The 20,521-nt window shown below is 31.3% G+C and overlaps 1 protein-coding gene across 7 annotated transcripts in view; it reads right to left on the bottom strand.

The window, feature by feature from the left end:
• Positions 1-17,991, bottom strand: part of Rcd6 (Reduction in Cnn dots 6) — a 28,286-nt gene extending 10,295 nt beyond the window's left edge. For 2 of the 7 annotated variants that reach the window (XM_075308762.1, XM_075308758.1), the window contains exon 1: positions 17,783-17,991. The gene's annotated coding sequence lies outside the window, so the exon portion shown is untranslated. Of the gene's footprint in view, positions 1-13,914; positions 14,010-17,197 lie in introns of all 7 variants that reach the window. The other 5 variants (XM_075308761.1, XM_075308757.1, XM_075308759.1 and 2 more) reach the window with 3 other exon arrangements.
• Positions 17,992-20,521: the final 2,530 nt, after the last annotated feature.

Genomic DNA, 20,521 nt, shown 5'->3' on the forward strand with positions numbered 1-20,521 from the left:
ATTATCCCACTTCAGTAATGCTGGTGACATTTCTGAGGGTTTTAAAAGCTTCTCTAAGTGGTTTCACTGCAATGTGGAACGCCGTTCGGACTCGGCTATAAAAAGGAGGTCCCTTGTCATTGAACATAACATGGAATCGGGCAGAACTCAGTGATAAGAGAGAAGTTCACCAATGTGGTATCACAATGGACTGAATAGTCTAAGTGAGCCTGATACATCGGGCTGCCGCCTAACCTAACCATCAATCACGGTTGCCACAAATAATCTAACAAAATTTGAAGAAAATTTTACCAAAAATCTACCAAATTAAAAAATCTTATTTTATTTATACAAACTTTTTTTAAAATTTCTATTGAATATTTTGTCAGAATTTTATTTCTACAGAAAATTTTTGCAAAATTGTATTTCTATGGAAACTTTTTGGAAAATGTCATTTCTATAGAACATTTTTGCAAAAATTCATTTCTTTGGATTTTTTCAAAATTTCATTTCTATAAAAAATCTTTTTATTTTTATAGAAAATATTTGCAAAATTTTTTCGGAAGGTTCAAGTGTGGTTCATTGTTGGGTTTAATGAAGTGCCTGAATTTATTCTGATAATTGGTTGATAGTTTTGCTGCAAGTAGAGGATGCTGATGAGGAATGTGGTAATTCCGAAACGTGCGTCCATCCAACCATCATGCAGTCTATAGGGCTTTGCCCAAATAAATTTGACAAACATTCTTTTCCTCTGTTGGTTAAGCTACACTTGTAGTTTAGTCAATGTATGGTTTTAAGCTGAAATAAAAAAACAACAACAATGCTTAAAGAACAAACCCAACAATAACAAAACAAAACGTATGAAAAATTTGTTTTATAGAAAATTTTTGCAAAACTTTATACTATATGTTAGAAAATAATTGCCAATATTTTTTTATTTTTTTTTGCAAAATTCAATTTCTATAAAAACTTTTTGCAAAATTTTATTTCTATAGAGAATTTTTGCAAAGTTTTATTCTAAAGAAAATACAAAATTTTATATCAAAATGCATTTATAATCTGTATAGAAATCTATAGAACATTTTTGCAATATTTTATTTCAAAATGCATTCTTCATCTGTACAGAAATCTATAGAATCTATAGAAAATTATTGCAAAATTTATATTTCTATAAAAATTTTTTTGCAAAATTTTATTGCTATAGTGAATTTTTGCAAAATTATATTAACAAATAAATATTAAAACAAATCAATAATCGATTGTGTCTATGACCTCAAGCCGAACAAAATTAATAATCAAAATTTAATTCCTATAGAAAATGTTTGAAAAATTTTATTTCTATAGAAAATTTAAGTACATCTTAATTCGAGAGGAATATTTGGCAAAATCTTTCAAAACATCAAGAATTCTATAAATCTACCAAACATTAAAAAAATCTTCCATTTTTAATAGAATGCTACCAACTGAGGCAATATACGTTCGACTGTTGAAATCGGGCTAGTTTGCGCAATAGGTCGGCTGGTATTACATTCTAAAGATCTTAGCTATTAAATAGGAACATATGTATGTGGAAAAGAACATGCCGCGGACAGTCCCCCTTCCACACGCATTAAAACCAAACATTGCTCAGGGTTGGGCTAATTACATATCAACCCACACACGTATTTTGGTACATTCAAATCATTATTTCTTTAAATATGTAAATTTTACTACAAATGCACCCATCATGAACTTCGCATGGCACTAAAGACAATCTTGCAATTTTGAACTCCAAATTTTCTTTAACATGCGAAAAATATTTATTAGACATAAATAAATAATAACAATTTTTTTTTAATTTGTCGAAAAATATTTACTTATTTTTCTGATATCGACGTGATGTCAGCGTTTATAAAAATCTAATTTTTCTAAAAATAACAAACATTTTTCTTTCGGTTAGGTTCACTGTTTTTTTTTTTTCAGTGTATAGACCTTTGCAAAGCCGCTTTTTAACTATGATATGTATAAATTGTAATTGTAACTAAAATTTAAAAGTCTACTTTTAAACTTTGGAAAAATTAATTTTTCAATTTTTTCATATTTATGAAAACCCCAAAAAATGTAAAAAAAATCTAATTTCGATTACTTTGAAAATGTTGCATTCACACTTTATTTCCTGTTTATCTACGAACACAATAAACTAATTACTAAACTCAACTCCAAATTTTTACTTTTGTTCATTAACAGTATGACAAAAATTTTCTTCGCACATATAAAAATTATGGTTATAAAATAATGATAAATGGAACAAGTGTTTGCCACTGGACATTTTAAATTCATCTTTTAACAACTACCGTTTTTGTTTCATTGCCTTACAGTTGTGGTTCCAAATTAGCTTTTTTTGTCTTGGCAATACGACAGCAGCTTAAAGTTTTTGTGTTTACGAAAATGGTTTCCCAAACTGGCCATTCATCATACTGTGCAGAGTTTGCCCATATGATTAAAGTGCAATTGCATATTTGTTTATACGACTAATTGCAATGGACACATACCCAGATATTTCATGTCTACATATACCACGATACATATATTTTGTTAGCCTATAAGGGTCATTCAAGAATTTTGAAAACATGTGTTTTAAGTCTTTTGTTATATTGTACAAGTACAAAAAACACTGGATACTGAATCTTTAAAGTACACTTTTCTTTACCTACTTTGACAAAGAGGCAAATTTGGTACAGACACATATGCCATATTATACTCTTTTCATTATATATTTATATGTAGTATTGAGAATAAATTTTACTAGTTAACACAAATTTTACATTTCTCTTATACGACAAATACTAAAGGCATTAGTCAAAGGTCGACTTTTTCAAAATGTCAAAAAGTGATCTTCGCAATACTCAAAAGTCGAAAGACAACATTTTTACAAATTTTAAAATTTACTTCCTTAGAACATTCAGTATCATACACAAATCATTAAATTGGAGACAAAGTCTTTGGTAATCATTTTCCAATACACATGCTATTTTTATATCGAGTATAAATAATATTTATAAATTTTTTGCAAAGTATTTTTATGTATGCAAACATTGACTAGTCCAGACGTTCAACAACCATTATGATAGACATGAGACATACAATATGGGCTTATATACACATCGTATGCAAGCACCGGATATATGCACCTTTCCTATGGATTTGCTGTCGAAATGTTAGTGAGTATCAATTTAGAATATTGGCCCAAAGCACCGGTAGCTTGGCCAGTAGTAACTGACGCAAACTCGTTAACAGTGGTCGTTTGTATTTAAATCAACCGATTGATGAAGAGACACACCAACAACCACGTTTTGTTACAACATAAACGGTCATATTGTCTTTTTTTCTCACCACAATTGTGAAGCTTACCACTTGATAATTAAGAGTTTTGTTTCCTATTATAGATAATCGGAATTATCATATCCAAATCCAAAATGGATGTAGAATAGTTTAAGTGTGTGTGTGTGTGTTGGTTATATCCATTGACTATGTATTTTATTTATATACACATTTATAGTGGTCTAGTGGTAAATAAGAAAGTTATGGGCATAACAAAGACCCTGCGTTTTTTGTATTGGGGGGCTTTCTTTCAATTGAACGCAAATTTAAGAACAGTTATGTAGTTTTATTTCTCTTGGTCCCCTTTGGGCTCTATTCTATTCTTTCTTTTTTTATGAATAATATTCAAAGTTCTTTTTCATATGCCATACATCCGTAGCAGAAAGCCACTTCTTCGTTTAAAGCAGCACCTACCTATTTGTGTTGAGAGTTATTACAATAGTTATTATTTAAATTGTGTAGAGGGGGATTACTACACTTGTTAGTTAAAGAAAAGAGGTTTTACAAAACAAAACCGACGAGTTATTGTACAAAATAAAGAAATTACATGATTATTACTAAAATGTAAATATAAATGATCAAATATACACAGAAAAATATGGGCAAGATTTAAATCTAAATCTTAATTGAGTTTGAAAAACCACAAAAAAAATACCACATTTTGTATCCATAAATCGGACAAAAAGAGTAAGGTTAAGCCCTTGGGCTTAACAGGACCTAACAAAAATACCACATTTTGTATCCATAAATCGGACAAAAAGAGTAAGGTTAAGCCCTTGGGCCAAAAAACCGCCTTTGCAGCACAATGTACGACGGATGTAAAGAGCCCATTTTAAATTCGAAGAATATTGAAAAATTGCCTGTAGAAGAAAATATCTAGAGGAAATATAAACCAGATATGTCACGAGAGTTGCCATTTAAATTTAAGGATTGGACAACACTACACTGAAAAAACAATGAACCGGAAGAAACATTTTGGTTAATTTTAGAACATTTAGATTATTTTTAGAAGGTTTTATCTAAACAATATTACAAACGCTGACATCATGAACTAAAAAAGTTAAATTGACTTTAGTGAAATAGAGGGTTCACTTATTTTGAGTGTATAGTGTTAAGCATTCGTTTTGAAAAATGGAATTAAATCATGAACATTTTCGTGCCATTTATTTTTTACAACTTTCGACGTGGATTAACTCAACAACAGTGCATCGAAAAATTTAATTCAATTGTTGCCGATGAAGCTCCATCAAGAACCAGTGTTTATCGATAAAATGGTGAATTCAACCGAGGTCGTACTTCACTCAAAGACTTGAACGACATCCAAAATCAGTTGTTATTCTGGAAACCATTGATGTTGTATGCCAACTGATACTCCAAGATTGTCATGTGACCTATCGTGAGATCAACCTTAGGCGCTGGTGGGACCAGTATACATTCAATATTGCAAGAAATTTTTTACTATTGTGAAATTATTTCGTAAAGACTCATCTGCGTACATCACTGATTTTGAAAATATATCCCATATCCCATACATATAGAATAGAGTTCATATCGGGACAGCAAAGCGTTTCGATCGATAAGCCAATTTTATTTCTTGACTATATGTTGACCGAACTCCCATTTTTATTTCTCGAGCGTTTAGCAGATGATTTGCATAAGATGACTCGATGACTCTTCATACCATTAATTAACTCTGATGGGGGCTGGTATCGGATGATATTTTGAGCACCCGTCTCCTCGTTTTGTGTTTTGAAATCTTCATTTTTTTGTAACTCGCAAACCGGTTTAACAAAAATTGAACATTTTTATTTTATTTTATATATATATATTTTTTTTTAATTTTTTACGGATTTTCTACAGCAGAGTATATTTGTTTACTTTTTTTAAAAACTTGTAAAAAAAATTATTGCGGATTTTAATGGGGAATTTTAAATTAAATTGGGGATTTTTGGGGTTCCATTTTGGGGACAAGAGCCCGGAAAATACTGGCAACACTGGTATCGTGACAGATGATGAATCGTTGATTTACAGGTTTGAGTCCGAAAGTAAACAGCAGTCGACAGTTCGACAACTGAAGAAGCGATTTATTCGCTCAGAATGCATGTTTTGGCGATACCTCAATTAGAGCGGCAAATGTTCTTCGAAAATTGCTTCAAACTCATGGAAAAGTGCATAGATCATAATGGGGAATATTTTGAAAAACGTTTTTTGATTATTAATATTTGTTTTTGTTCTCTAATCTCGAAATAGATACATGAAGAAAAATACTTTCCTTTGGGACGAAATTTCACATATACGTTTGCATGCAAAGTCCATTGCTTTCCATTCAATAGCAAACGATACTTGAACTAATTAATAGGATTCGATAGATTCAGTTATATATTTTTTTGTATATTTTTTACGTGGTCAAAACAATACAGTAATCCCTCGATTTACGTCGTCTCGGTTTACGTTGTTTCGATTTACGTCGTAAAACTTTTTGTCCCACAAAACTTCGATTTACGTCGCCATTTGATTTACGACGTCGATTTTTTCGCCCACTTTATCAGCAACGCCTTCCACAAGCAAAAAAAGTATCAACTATGATGACATCGAAACATTTTTTCTGAAATTCTTACCGAAATTACTGAATTACCTTTATTTTTGAAGTTTTTTATTATGTACATGAATATACAACATAAATGGACTTGGGAGTAAGCATGAGCAATTTTTAATTCGGTTTACGTCGTTTCGATTAACGTCGTCAAATTCCGGAACCAATCACGACGTAAATCGAGGGATTACTGTAGTAAACAAATAAATCTGAAGACTTAAGAAGTGTATGTGCCTTAAGTCTTTTGATTTATTTGGGTGCCATCGTTAATGGCGAAGTAAAATATTTATAACTGAATCCTATCGCTTACTCTATTTCATTTAAAGGATAGATCAACAATAAATATATATATTATAAAAATATTTGTAGAGTTTGTAAGGCTTTGAGGTCATGTTGTAATAAAACAAAATAAAATCATTGTTTTTTATAGTGTTTTATTTTTAATTCTTTCCAATATTTCGAACACCATCGTTGTCCGTCCTCAGGGAAATTAAATTTTTTAATAAGACAAAGTGACTTTCTCGCCACTGCGTTTGAGCTTACACTCTTATATAAATATATTTGTCTTCCATTCAGTGCGGAGGGTGTATAAGATTCGGCCCGGCTGCCGTTTTCACTTCTTTCTTGATCTTAATAATGCAAAAAATGACATAGATTGCGTTGCGAATCGACACCTACGTTGGTATGCAACAAAACAACTATGATAACATCGATGATGATGATAAATATGATAAAGAAAAACTCTTCCATTCAGTGATATACATAAATGCAGATGTTTTATTTTTCTAGAAATTAATGAAATAATTCTATACACTAGAATACCATAGATAATGCACAAATGATGACAATTTTGGTAAATAAAAACCAAAAAACGTGGGATGTTATTTTGCAATATCATATACGTGTGGGATTTAATATTCACATACGGGAAGGTGTGTTTCTAACATTGAAGATACCATTGCCGCAGCGATGATGGGGACGATGATGATGATGGGTGAAGTCAAAAAATGTTATATACACTTGCCTTTGAATGTGAGTGTGGCGAGTTTGTTGGTTTTTGCTCAACTCGCAGAAACTGCGGAAAGCCAATAAACTTTTCGAACAACTCATGTTCATCATCATGTCTGAATTGCTGCCTAATTGTTATGATAATTACAACAATACTCATGTTGAATTGAAATTAAAATGTAATGAAATGAATGAGGCATTGGTAAGACGGCACAGTGCATACAGGCGTAACAAAAAAATAATCACCCATATAATTTCCAAGATCTGCGGTACACACAAAATTTTTTTTCTGATTCAATAACAAAATTAATTGATCCAATTAATTTTTTAATTGAAATGTCTTCAATCACAGAAATTATATAAGATTAATTGGAGGTCAATTAAAAAATGAATTGATACTATTAGTTTTTGTGATTGATTTTTTTTTCAATTAAAAAATTTGTTGAATCAATTAAAATTTTAATTGCATATTTTTTAAAACTCAATTAAGACTTTAATTGGAAAAAGTTTCGTGATTTTATTTAGAGGGTCTGATCAGATAAAGACATACGTAGTCACAACTCAATTGAATAGGCCCTGGTCTCTATATGGCACTAATAGAATTCCACACAGCTGATTTGTAAAGGGTGATTCTCTTGAGGTTAGGATTTTCATGCATTAGTATTTGACAGATCACGTGGGATTTCAGACATGGTGTCAAAGAGAAAGATGCTCAGTATGCTTTGACATTTCATCATGAATAGACTTACTAACGAGCCACAACGTCGAATTTTCAGTGAATGGGCCCTAGAAAAGTTGGCAGAAAATCCGCTTTTTTATCGACAAATTTTGTTCAGCGATGAGGCTCATTTCTGGTTGAATGGCTACGTAAATAAGCAAAATTGCCGCATTTGGAGTGAAGAGCAACCAGAAGCCGTTCAAGAACTGCCCATGCATCCCGAAAAATGCACTGTTTGGTGTGGTTTGTACGCTGGTGGAATCATTGGACCGTATTTTTTCAAAGATGCTGTTGGACGCAACGTTACGGTGAATGGCGATCGCTATCGTTCGATGCTAACAAACTTTTTGTTGCCAAAAATGGAAGAACTGAACTTGGTTGACATGTGGTTTCAACAAGATGGCGCTACATGCCACACAGCTCGCGATTCTATGGCCATTTTGAGGGAAAACTTCGGAGAACAATTCATCTCAAGAAATGGACCGGTAAGTTGGCCACCAAGATCATGCGATTTGACGCCTTTAGACTATTTTTTGTGGGGCTACGTCAAGTCTAAAGTCTACAGAAATAAGCCAGCAACTATTCCAGCTTTGGAAGACAACATTTCCGAAGAAATTCGGGCTATTCCGGCCGAAATGCTCGAAAAAGTTGCCCAAAATTGGACTTTCCGAATGGACCACCTAAGACGCAGCCGCGGTCAACATTTAAATGAAATTATCTTCAAAAAGTAAATGTCATGGACCAATCTAACGTTTCAAATAAAGAACCGATGAGATTTTGCAAATTTTATGCGTTTTTTTTTTAAAAAAGTTATCAAGCTCTTAACAAATCACCCTTTAGTTCGCCCTAACCCTGAGGAAGATGAGTTTTCGAACGCTGTCTTAGGAAAATTAACCTTCTAGGAAGGAAGTGCTAAGTTCGGACGGTGTGAAATCGCCTTCGAATACATACAATATCGAAAATTTTTTCATAAATAAAGGGTGATTTGTTAAGAGCTTGATAACTTTTTTTTTAAAAAAAACGCATAAAATTTGCAAAATCTCATCGGTTCTTTATTTGAAACGTTAGATTGGTCCATGACATTTACTTTTTGAAGATAATTTCATTTAAATGTTGACCGCGGCTGCGTCTTAGGTGGTCCATTCGGAAAGTCCAATTTTGGGCAACTTTTTCGAGCATTTCGGCCGGAATAGCCCGAATTTCTTCGGAAATGTTGTCTTCCAAAGCTGGAATAGTTGCTGGCTTATTTCTGTAGACTTTAGACTTGACGTAGCCCCACAAAAAATAGTCTAAAGGCGTCAAATCGCATGATCTTGGTGGCCAACTTACCGGTCCATTTCTTGAGATGAATTGTTCTCCGAAGTTTTCCCTCAAAATGGCCATAGAATCGCGAGCTGTGTGGCATGTAGCGCCATCTTGTTGAAACCACATGTCAACCAAGTTCAGTTCTTCCATTTTTGGCAACAAAAAGTTTGTTAGCATCGAACGATAGCGATCGCCATTCACCGTAACGTTGCGTCCAACAGCATCTTTGAAAAAATACGGTCCAATGATTCCACCAGCGTACAAACCACACCAAACAGTGCATTTTTCGGGATGCATGGGCAGTTCTTGAACGGCTTCTGGTTGCTCTTCACTCCAAATGCGGCAATTTTGCTTATTTACGTAGCCATTCAACCAGAAATGAGCCTCATCGCTGAACAAAATTTGTCGATAAAAAAGCGGATTTTCTGCCAACTTTTCTAGGGCCCATTCACTGAAAATTCGACGTTGTGGCTCGTTAGTAAGTCTATTCGTGATGAAATGTCAAAGCATACTGAGCATCTTTCTCTTTGACACCATGTCTGAAATCCCACGTGATCTGTCAAATACTAATGCATGAAAATCCTAACCTCAAAAGAATCACCCTTTATTTGGGTGTAAGAAAGTTCTGTTCAATTGCATGCCGAGACCTCTAAATTTTTGGGCAAAAACAACGAAGACTTGGTGATTAGCAGTAGCGTTAACATATAATCCACCATTATAGCACGATTTTCGGCTTCGATTGGTCACAATGGATGAAGCATGACATCAAAGTCTAATCTATTATTTCTCTCCAAAAAGGGGATACATGTAATAATAGGCTATTAAGGTTTTGAAATCTATATTTTGGGATGTACATGGAAAACTTTTTATTTTCTACTTTAAAAAACGAAGTTCTCTCCACAGCGGTATTATGGACACAGTTGACACTCGAGCCAAAAATAATATATCAAAATTGGGAGAAAATTTTACCAAAAACCTCCAAACAAAAAAATCTTATTTTGCCCAAAAATTATTTTTATAGAAAATTTTGTCAAAATTTTATTTCTTTAGAAAATTTAGGTCCAATTCGCTAAATAAAACATAAAAGGAACAGAAAATATTGACCAAGCAAACAATTAAAAATAATTTTATTTCTATAGAAAATTTTATCAAAATTTTATTTCTATAGAAAATTTTGTCAAAATCTTATTTCAATAGAAAATTTTGTCAAAATTTTATTTTCATTTAAAATTTATAAAGTACCCAGCCAGATCTATACTAAAGGCTGTGGAAAGGTTCATTCGCCCGAACCGAAACATGTACAGTCCAGGCGTGTATAGATTTGTATCTGGCGTTTTCTTTTCAATGGCTCTATTAACCATGTTCCTTAATCTATATCTGTCCATAAAGCTCGACAAATAATTGTATAATTAGTTTATAAAGTACCTCTTTGCAAAATCTACCAATCTACCAAAGAGTAAAAAATCTACCATTTTTGGTATAATTCTACCAACTGTGGCAACCGTTAGATGGATGAGATCGCCGAAAAAACTGACTGCATTTGGTTTTAAAGAAAGTAATGTTTCGCCAAGATACTGCATCATATCAAAAGTCAGTGAGACGATGGCAAATATCATCAACTATGTTCTGCAGATCTGTGAGATCCAGATCAAAGGAAAAATATGTTTCTCTTCTATCGCGAAATTAATGGACCCAATTAAGTTAGAATTCAAATTGCTGCAACACGGAAGTCAACGAAGTCATTAAAATGATTAGTGTTCCAATTCAAATACTTTGGCGATATATTTCTTCCGTCCAGAAACTATACCCTGATCTAAGATTTCAAAATAATATTTTCTGAGTAGAAGATTTCGTCTATAGACTACACAAATAGCATAGTATCCCTATAATCAGTACGTAACACGTTGACCAAGAAAAAAATTTAAAAAAAGTCTCACTTTTTTAGAAAAAAACGATGACCCTAGTCATTGAGCTCAACATAGAATCAGCACGCAATAAGAGGAGAGTTGTTCGCCACTTGTGCTACCACAATGTACTGAATAACCAAAGTAAGTCTAAAATATATAAATATAAATAAATTATCACAATGGACTGAATAGTCAAAGTGAGCCAGAAATTTAATCGGGCTGCCACTTTAACCTAAGTCTAAAATATTGGGCTGCCACAATACCTAACCTAACCTAACCTAGTGTAGGCTTGGGACTTGAAAATTTCATAGAAAAACATTAAAGTGTTTAAGATCCCACTGGTTGGTACACACTTATAAACCATACTATTTATTATAGATCAGCCGACCTACAAAAGGTTCCTCGCTACTATATTAATATAAAAGGAATTAAATTTGTACATATATGGATTATTTTGAAATTTAATTCTCTTTAGTTTTAAATAAAAGCTATGCAACTAAGTCTGTACACCCTCAAAAAAAATCGCTTCTTTAACATATGTTCCAAACATATTTTGCAGGAAGCACATATATTATTGCATACTGCCGAAACATTAATATGTTTGTTTTATGTGAACATATTATATGTTTAGAAGCATTTTGAGCCCAAAAATATTATATGCTTGGAAGAATTTTTCCCAAAGACGATTATGCTCATTCCCTAACTACTCGTAATTTTCACTTCCGCGAAATATTTTAGTTCTTGGCACCTTTTTCTGTAATACAAATAATGTTGAAGAAATTATTCACTTTTATAATTTTTTTAAATTTTACCTTTCGCCTGCACGGAGAATCGAACCGAGGACCATACAGTTTGTAAGCCAACACACTATCCACTGGGCTACGTAGGTGTTATAGTCACCAGTAGATAATTATCGTTATAAGTTATATTTATATAGCATAGTTTGCAGCGCCCACGAGCCCATGCAAACATAACATTATTTAACAGAAACATACATTTGTTTGCCACGTGGAGCAGTGGTTAGCATGTCTTCCTTGCATGCACAGGGTCGTGGGTTCAATCCCTACTCCGACCGAAAACTTTTTTTTTTTTTTTTTTGTTAATTTACACATTATATTTATACTATATTAAAATGAAACTTCGAAATGTGGGATATTAAAGATTTATAGTCAGTAACAGTGTTTGATATAAACGAAATTGACTGATTTTTGGATAAAATATTATTTTTTTATTGCCAAAAACAAAAATTTTGTAACAAAAACTGTTGGAAGGAATTCAAAAACTCTAACAAAAGAAGAACGTGGAGTCGAGTATAAACATACATAAATAATTTTATAATATAAACATACATTTATTTAGGCGTGAACAGTTTTTTACTAGCATGTAACACCATCGCTCTAAAATGCATTTTATTTTTCTTTAATAATTCATTTTAAAGAAAATAAACTTTTTAAATTGTTTTAGCTGCAAAACTCGAACTTAATGTCCGCTTTTATATTTGAAGGTGTCCGTCAACTCCTCGTGGACTAATTATTAATAAGGAGGAACTAAACTTAGTTTTTATACATTTTACTGTGTAATTTTTCACTATTTCCTCCTTATTTCATTTTACTGTCCCAACTCTAAAAAGAGTATAGTGCCCTTTCGTTATTTTTATGAAGACCCCTTATTTATTTTAACGAAAAATTGTGTCCATAATGCCAAAATGATAAAAAAAACACATGTTCACCCATACATAAAATGCTGCTCTCAAGGCGAAAACATATGCTGTTTGTTTTTCAAATGTCTATTCTCTTGGTTCCGAATGTCTATTCTCTTTATTCAAATTAAATAATATTTAGACTTAAGCATATCAAATTTTTGGCCTTATCATAAAACAGTTTTCCGAAACAACATACAAGCGGTTTCACAGAAATTGTTGTCTTTTGATTCTTTCGCTGTGTTATGTTGATATCTTTCGTCAACTCTCCCGGTTTCCATCTCTATTTCTTTCTCTATACTCTCTCTGTCGCTTTGAATAAAATATCACAACTTATGTCGAAATTTGTAAATTTATATATGTTTGCATTCACACATATGATTTTTATGAAACATTCATGCCCCAAACAAAATATATACTAACATATTAACATAGATGTCCCAAACATTTAGTGTTAGTTTAGGAACATTACATGTTTGCACTTAAATATATTGTGTTCCAAAATTGTGCCCGAAACACATTTTGTTTATATCGGAACATATGAAAAACATATTTTTCTAACAGTGTATGCAATATGACAGGCATTCAGAAAAATGTATGAATGAACTGATATATACGAGCATTGTTTCTTGAAATAACTTTCAAAATTTGAAAGTTATGATTTAAGTTTACACCCAATTGGAGCAATAACTCCACTCGTATTATTGAAACTCGATTAATCTTCACAATCAAAAAAAAATGATGAAATTTATAGGAAAATATAAGATTGTATACAACATTTTAGCTTAACAATTGGTTGATGACAAGTTACGAAAAGTTCATTTATATAGGCTGCACAATACGTTGGCATCATAAAAAAGAAGAAAAACATAACAAAAATCATACATAAACAGTCCTATTTATTTTCTGACCTATTTCTGGATAAGAAATACAAAAAAAAAATGCATCCCATATCTTTTATACTCTGTATTAAATTTTTGACAATCCCTGGAAACTAATTTCCATAATACCATAATAAACTCCCAAGTGATGGAGGGGTTTTTTGTTTTGCCACACTGTCAACCGAAGATTTGTTATAACAATCCCAGTCAGCAAGGTTTTGAAGATAGGTGTGTTTAAGATTTTGGGTTTAAGGCCGCAACAAAAATGATATGCAAGCCATGATCATTATCATTTTGTTTTTCTTTTTATGGTTGAATTTATATTTTTAAAGAAATATGAAATGAATTGTAGATTTGCTATGAAATGTTGAAAAATGTGTGAATGCATGTTGGGTTTTTTAATGCAAATTAATTTTATTTTCTAAATGAGATAGCATTTGGAAGTTTGGTTTGTAACAAATTACCTTTCACTTTGTGTTGTTGTGTTGAAGAGTTACACGATTAAAGCATTTCATGTAGCAAATCAGGAAGAGTTCCAAATGAGTTACTTCGATATTAGCTAAACACAACAACAACAAAAATTATATATACATTTTTTGCAAAGCCCCATTGTACATCAAAATATATTTCAGAACCGGGTTAAACGACAACGTCGACAGCCACCATCATAAATGAAAAGAAAAAAAGCCTTTGCTGTTGAACACCACAAAGAAATACTTGAAGATTTAGTCATCGACATGGTATCGCTGCTGAAATCACCGTGTACGACGTCATGCATTCGCATGACAACCTGAGAAATACCCAAGCTGACAATTTGTTAGGCACAGTGGTGTAATCGTAAGAAAATTATAGAAGATATAGGAATTAGGGTTTGATGACAGGCGATTGAACGTCGTGTCGAATAGATTTTTAATTATTTGGAGACCATAACCATATTCCATTATAGCGATGGTTGTATTCGTGATACCCGAATACCGTAAAATCGTAGTACATTTATGATTTTTTCATGATACCTTTAAGCCACCTTTTTATTTTGTCACAAAATGTCCTAATATTTTAATTTTTATGCTTAGATTTTAAGATTACGGCTATGATCGATGTTGTACACTGAAAAAAAAAAACATATTGTCGTGAGGTCAAAGATTTTATGTCCTTAAAATACAAACGCAAATTTTGCTTAGCATAGAAGACGCATTTCTCTAATATAAAGATTTTTTTCTTCTTCAAAAGTCGATAAACTAGTTAATGAAGTCGTATTGTCCTTATAATTAAGTGAGTTAATTTGAAAATGAAAGAAAAAAATTTTGGGCCAAGGGCAAATTGACTTTAATAATTCAGAGAAAATTTTAAATTTAATGAAATTATCTTTAAATTTGTTGTCTTTTTGCATCTTGACTACAAAGCAAAAAATCGTTAAAAAATAGGACATGTTTTTCAACATCTTATTTTAAAGACGTTTTTTACTTAAAACGTAGCATAATTTCTACTGGAAGTCGAGTCTGAATTTGGAAAATAAAGTTGTCGTTAATTCGTTTTTAAAGGACTTTGATAACATATGAAGCTGAAAAAAAGCTGAAAAAAGCTGAAAAACGAAAACATTTGAATTTGTTTCCTAGAAACAAAACCCAAATTTAAAAGATAATTGTGTCTTAAAAGTATCCTTACTTGTATCCTCCGCCTTTTTGGCTCGGAATCAATACCAAAATTGTTAAAGTAAAGACAAAATCTTTGGAACCGGGCATGCTTTTTTTCAGTGTAGTAAAATTTTGAACCACAGGTTTTTGAAACAAAATTTTAGCATCGAAATCTAAGAGCGTTTGGATGCTGTGACCTACGATGACTAATGAGTCTGGAGCACGGTTGCCACTCGAGCCTAAAATACTCTAGCAAAATTTGGAGACAATTTTACCAAAACATTACCAAACAATTTTGTCAAAAAATAAATTCTGTAGAAAATTTTGTTAAAATTTTTTCTATAGAAAATTTTATCAACATTTTATTTCTATAGAAAATTTTATCAACATTTTATTTTCTATAGAAAATTTTGTCAAAATGTTATTTCTGTAGAAAAATTTGTCGAAATTTTATTTCTATAGAAAATTTTGTCAAAAATTAATTTCTGTAGAAAATTTTGTTAAAATTTTTTCTATAGAAAATTTTATCAACATTTTATTTCTATAGAAAATTTTGTCAAAATTGTATTTCTGTAGAAAATTTTATTTCTATAGAAAATTTTGTCAAAATTTTATTTCTATAGAAAATTTTGTCATTTTTTTCTATAGAAAAATTTGTCAAAATTTTATTTCTATAGAAAATTTTGTCAAATTTTATTTCTTTAGAAAATTTTGTCAAAATTTTATTACTATAGAATATTTTTGTCAAATTTTATTTCTATAAAAAATTTGGTCAAATTTTATTTCTTTAGAAAATGTTGTGAAAATTTTTTTACTACAGAAAATTTTGTCAAAATTTTATTACTATAGAAAATTTGTGAAGTACCCTTAAGGTAAAAGTTATAATTTGCAAAATCTACCAAAACATCAAGCATTCAACCAATCTACCCGGCAGTGAAAAATATAAAATTTTTGGTAGAATTCTACCAACTGTGACAACAGTGGTCGGAAGCCTCCGTGGTGTGATGATTAGCATTGCATTAAAAAGATCATGGGTTTAATCCCAGTATCGATCAAAAACCAACAAATTTTCAACCGTGGATTATGGTCTCTCAATAATGCTGGTGATATTTCTGAGTGTTTCAAAGTTTCTCAAACAATGAATCGGGCAGCACTCATTGACAAAAGGGAAGTTCACAAGTTGTGGTATCACAATGGACTGAATAGTTTAATTGAGCCTAAAATAATGAGCTGCCACTATATCTAATCTAACCTAACTTGCCTCCAAAATAGATAACGTGACAGAAACCACGATTTAGTATTTGCAGATCGCCCGTTAAAGATGTGCTTGATATATGGGTGCTGGGGACATCAAGACCATTTCAGGGCTGTGTTTTAGGCCGTTTAAAGGCAATCTGAAAGAGTTTCTATATAGTTTCGTCGTATTTAATGAAACATGGATCAATTGGTAAACATAAAATGGACTAAGGACTATACCACGCAGAATTATTGCGGCAGTTTTAATTGTTCTTAGAACACGAAGATGTTATTACCCCAACCCAGCTAACTTTGTGTTCAAATACCTCGGAAATGCTATTGTTAAAAAAATGTAAAGTGTATTTTTGCTATATGAAATTTAAAAATAAAATAAATAACAATAAAATGTCGACGATAGTTTCTGTAAATTTTAATACTCCCATAAACTGCAGAATATTCAGAAATTTCTTTATTTCCAATGATTTTTGCTTACGGAAGTTTATTGATTCGGAAATAAGAAACAATGTCTTCCACTGTGTAATATAATTTAATCAAATCTTGAAGATTCTGTTTTAAAGCCAAAAGCGTAAAGCTAAGATTTTTATTTTTGGATGATATCAAAACAATGATAGTGTTTCCGTTTCTATTTTTTCTCACACATAAAAACTACACCTCTTCCAAATAAGCCAATTGGGGAAACAGAAATTTATTATTATACGAATAACAGAATGGTGGTGGTGGACAGCATTAGGGTTTATCTATTGTCGGTTCGTGTGACCGTCTGTAGTGGGTCCATGTGCCATGCAATAAATATTAGAACTTGTTTCGGTGTTAAGCATTTATGAGCGAACTAATGGATTTTTTTTTCTTTTTTTACCTTATATCTCTCTTTAGTATTACAGAAGCAAACTACTTTCGTTGGCGTGTTAACATTTAAGTGATTTTATTTGTAACGGGTTTCAATAAAAAGCGAAATTTTTTCTTATTTAAATTGTTTGGTCTTTTTCACGTTTTGTATTCCATTTCACTACAAATCAGTCACAAACATACTACGAAATTAGCTTACACATTGAAATTTGTTATGCAGATTATCGTTCGAGGGTATTCTCTCTTTCTTTGTTTGTTTTGATGATTTAATGATAGTTGGTTGTTTCGTTTTCTATGATCGTCGACACGGGATCACATATTCGACGGCACATGAACACTACGCAGACAGCAATAGCGGAATGCTCTTATCATGGGATACAATTTAATTAAAAAATCAGTTGGTAGTATAGTTGAGTTGTTGTGATCAATGCAGGTTGGTTTGTCTGTTTTGAACTATTCATGGGTTTTAGCACAAAAATCTGTATGCTCGGCTTATGGATTCATTTATTCCCTAACGGCATTTTCTTTAGCGAAATGGAGTGTGAAATGTTATGATTTTTTCTTCGTTATCCTCGTTTAACAAGATTATACGCACTTTGACTCTGGATGCGTCAATGCCAACAACAAAGAAAACACACAAAAAAAATAAATGTAACGGCATGCAACGATAACAACAACAATAAAACGGAGCGAATTTACAACGGGTTCGAGTGAAAACAAAAGACTTAAGACACAAGCACCCAAATGAATTTAACTACGCGCGTTTTTCATAACCTCCGATGTGAGAGTTATGTTGTCGACTCACCGCTGTCTTCTAAGCAACTAAAACGAAATCAATTACTTTGGGGAGTTACAGTGATCAAGAGAATAAAATGCTAAAAATAATTGAGTAAAAGCTTTCTGCTCTCTCTCTCTTCCCCTTCTCTGTTTAACCAAAAGCTTTTCTCATTATTGTCTTGGTCATGTCTTCTGGCTAGTTGTCCATGGTTATCGTTTGATGTTATTGTGTTTACTTGCTATTCACTATAACCATTTCTATATGTTTGTTTAAATTTAAATACATATACATTTCAAATATTTTTATTATATTTTGTAACGGTTGTTAAATTCAATCAATTATAATTGTTATGATTTTTGTTTAATTTGACTTGTGTTGGAATTTACAAAGAACTTTCCCCTAATAATAGTTGTTTTCATATATTGTTGTTTGAAATGTTTATGTTATACCCACATGTAGAAGCCGCGAAATTAACTCTATCAAGGGTCAAAATATTTAGAGAAAGAGGCAATAAAAAGCAAAAACAAACAAAGATATTCCAATCATATGACTGCAGTGATTCTCTGCTCCAGAAAATCTTTAACATAATTAAAAATCACATTAAAAACACATGAAGTTACCGTTTATAGACTTACAGCATTTAGATACTCAAGGTGTAAAATCGGAAAATATTACTACCTACTAAATTGAATCAAATCTACATCCAAAAAATGTGTAACCATCATGGAAGAAAAAGTAGGGTTTGCTTTATAAAATTTTAATTAATATATTTTTACCAACTGCAACATGACACAGATAAATTAATATTATTTGTGAATGTGATGAAATTGTAATAACAATTATAATTTTCTTATCTGTTGTTTGAGAAAATTTCATATTTTGAACAAAAAAAATGAGCTACAAATTGCTCGTATTAAAATTGTAATAATAATTAAAATTGTAATAATAATATGCAAAATAATTAATTTTGATGAAGAACCAGCCTGCATTGTTACCAGGCTAACATAAATAATTAAAACAGTGATATTCTGTTTGTATGGGGTACATGGGTCCTGGATCAAAGATATATTTTATATTTTTTCATATTTAAAAAAAAAAAAAAAAACAAAAGAATAGAGATACAAATTGTTACATTTTTTTAGTGCTACACGAAGTTCGAAACAGATACAATTTACTAATTTTATAAAATTATGAACACAATTTAAGTGAAATGTTCTTATTTAAGAAAAATATGAACTATTGTTTGCTAATTTTAAATGTAATATATACTTCATTTTAGTAGAACTTTTTTTTTATTGAAGTAAGCAAAAATAATTAAAATAAAAAAATTTTCTCACATTTGGCAAAATTTGATTAAAATCAACTGATTTTCATGAAATGAAAGCTATACAAATTTTGTTTATTTTTTTCTCTTGCTGAAGTAGTAAAAGTTTGTCCTTATGGATCTTTAAAATCTTTTGAATAGCTTCATAATCAATCAATTCCTCAATCTTTCTTGTCCAATAAGCTCGTATTAAAATTGTAATGATAATATGTAAAATCATTAATTTTGACGAAGAACCAGCCTGCATTGTTACCAGGCTAACATAAATAACTAAAACAGTGAAATTCTGTTTTTTTAGGGGTACATGGGTCCTGCATCAAAGATATATTTTATATTTTTTCATATAATTGACTACCTTGTGCGAAAATAGAACTAAATTGTACTTCACTTTTTGAGATTAATACAAGAAAAAGTAATTATACTTTTAAATAGCATTTTTCGAAATTACACACCCTCAAAAAAAATCGCTTCTCTAACATATGTTCCAAACATATTTTGCAGGAAGCACATATATTATTGGATACTGCCGAAACATTAATATGTTTGTTTTATGTGAGCATATTATATGTTTGGAAGCATTTTGAATCCAAAAATAGTATATGCTTGGAAGATTCCTCAAAGAAGATTGTGCTCATTTCCTCACATAATTTTCACTTCCACGAAATTTTTGAGTTCTTCGTATCTTTTTCTGTAATACAAATATGCTGTTTTTTCAAATGTCTATTCTCTTGGTTCCGAATGTCTATTCTCTTTATTCCGAATACTCATTCTAATATTCAAATTAAATAATATTTAGACTTTAGCATACTACATTTTTGGCCTTATTATGAAACAGTTTTCCGAAACTACATACAAGCGGTTTCACAGAAATTGCTCTCATTTCATTCTCGCTGTGTTATGTTGATATCTTTTTATTCAACCCTCCCGGTTTCCATCTCTATTTCTTTCTCTATACTAACTCTCTCTCTGTCGCTCTCTGAATAAAGTATCACAACATATGTATGTTTACTCGAAATTTGTAAATTTATATATGTATACATTCACACATATTATTTTTATGAAACATTCATGCCCCAAACATAATATATTCTAACATATTAACATATGTGTCCCAAACATTTTGTGTTAGTTTAGGAACATTAGATGTTTGCACTTAAATATATTGTGTTTAAAAATTGTGCCCGAAACACATTTTGTTTACATCGGAACATATGAAAAACATATTTTTCTAA

Source organism: Haematobia irritans, chromosome 5 (genome assembly GCF_050003625.1).
Source record: "Haematobia irritans isolate KBUSLIRL chromosome 5, ASM5000362v1, whole genome shotgun sequence".
Lineage (NCBI taxonomy): Eukaryota > Metazoa > Arthropoda > Insecta > Diptera > Muscidae > Haematobia > Haematobia irritans.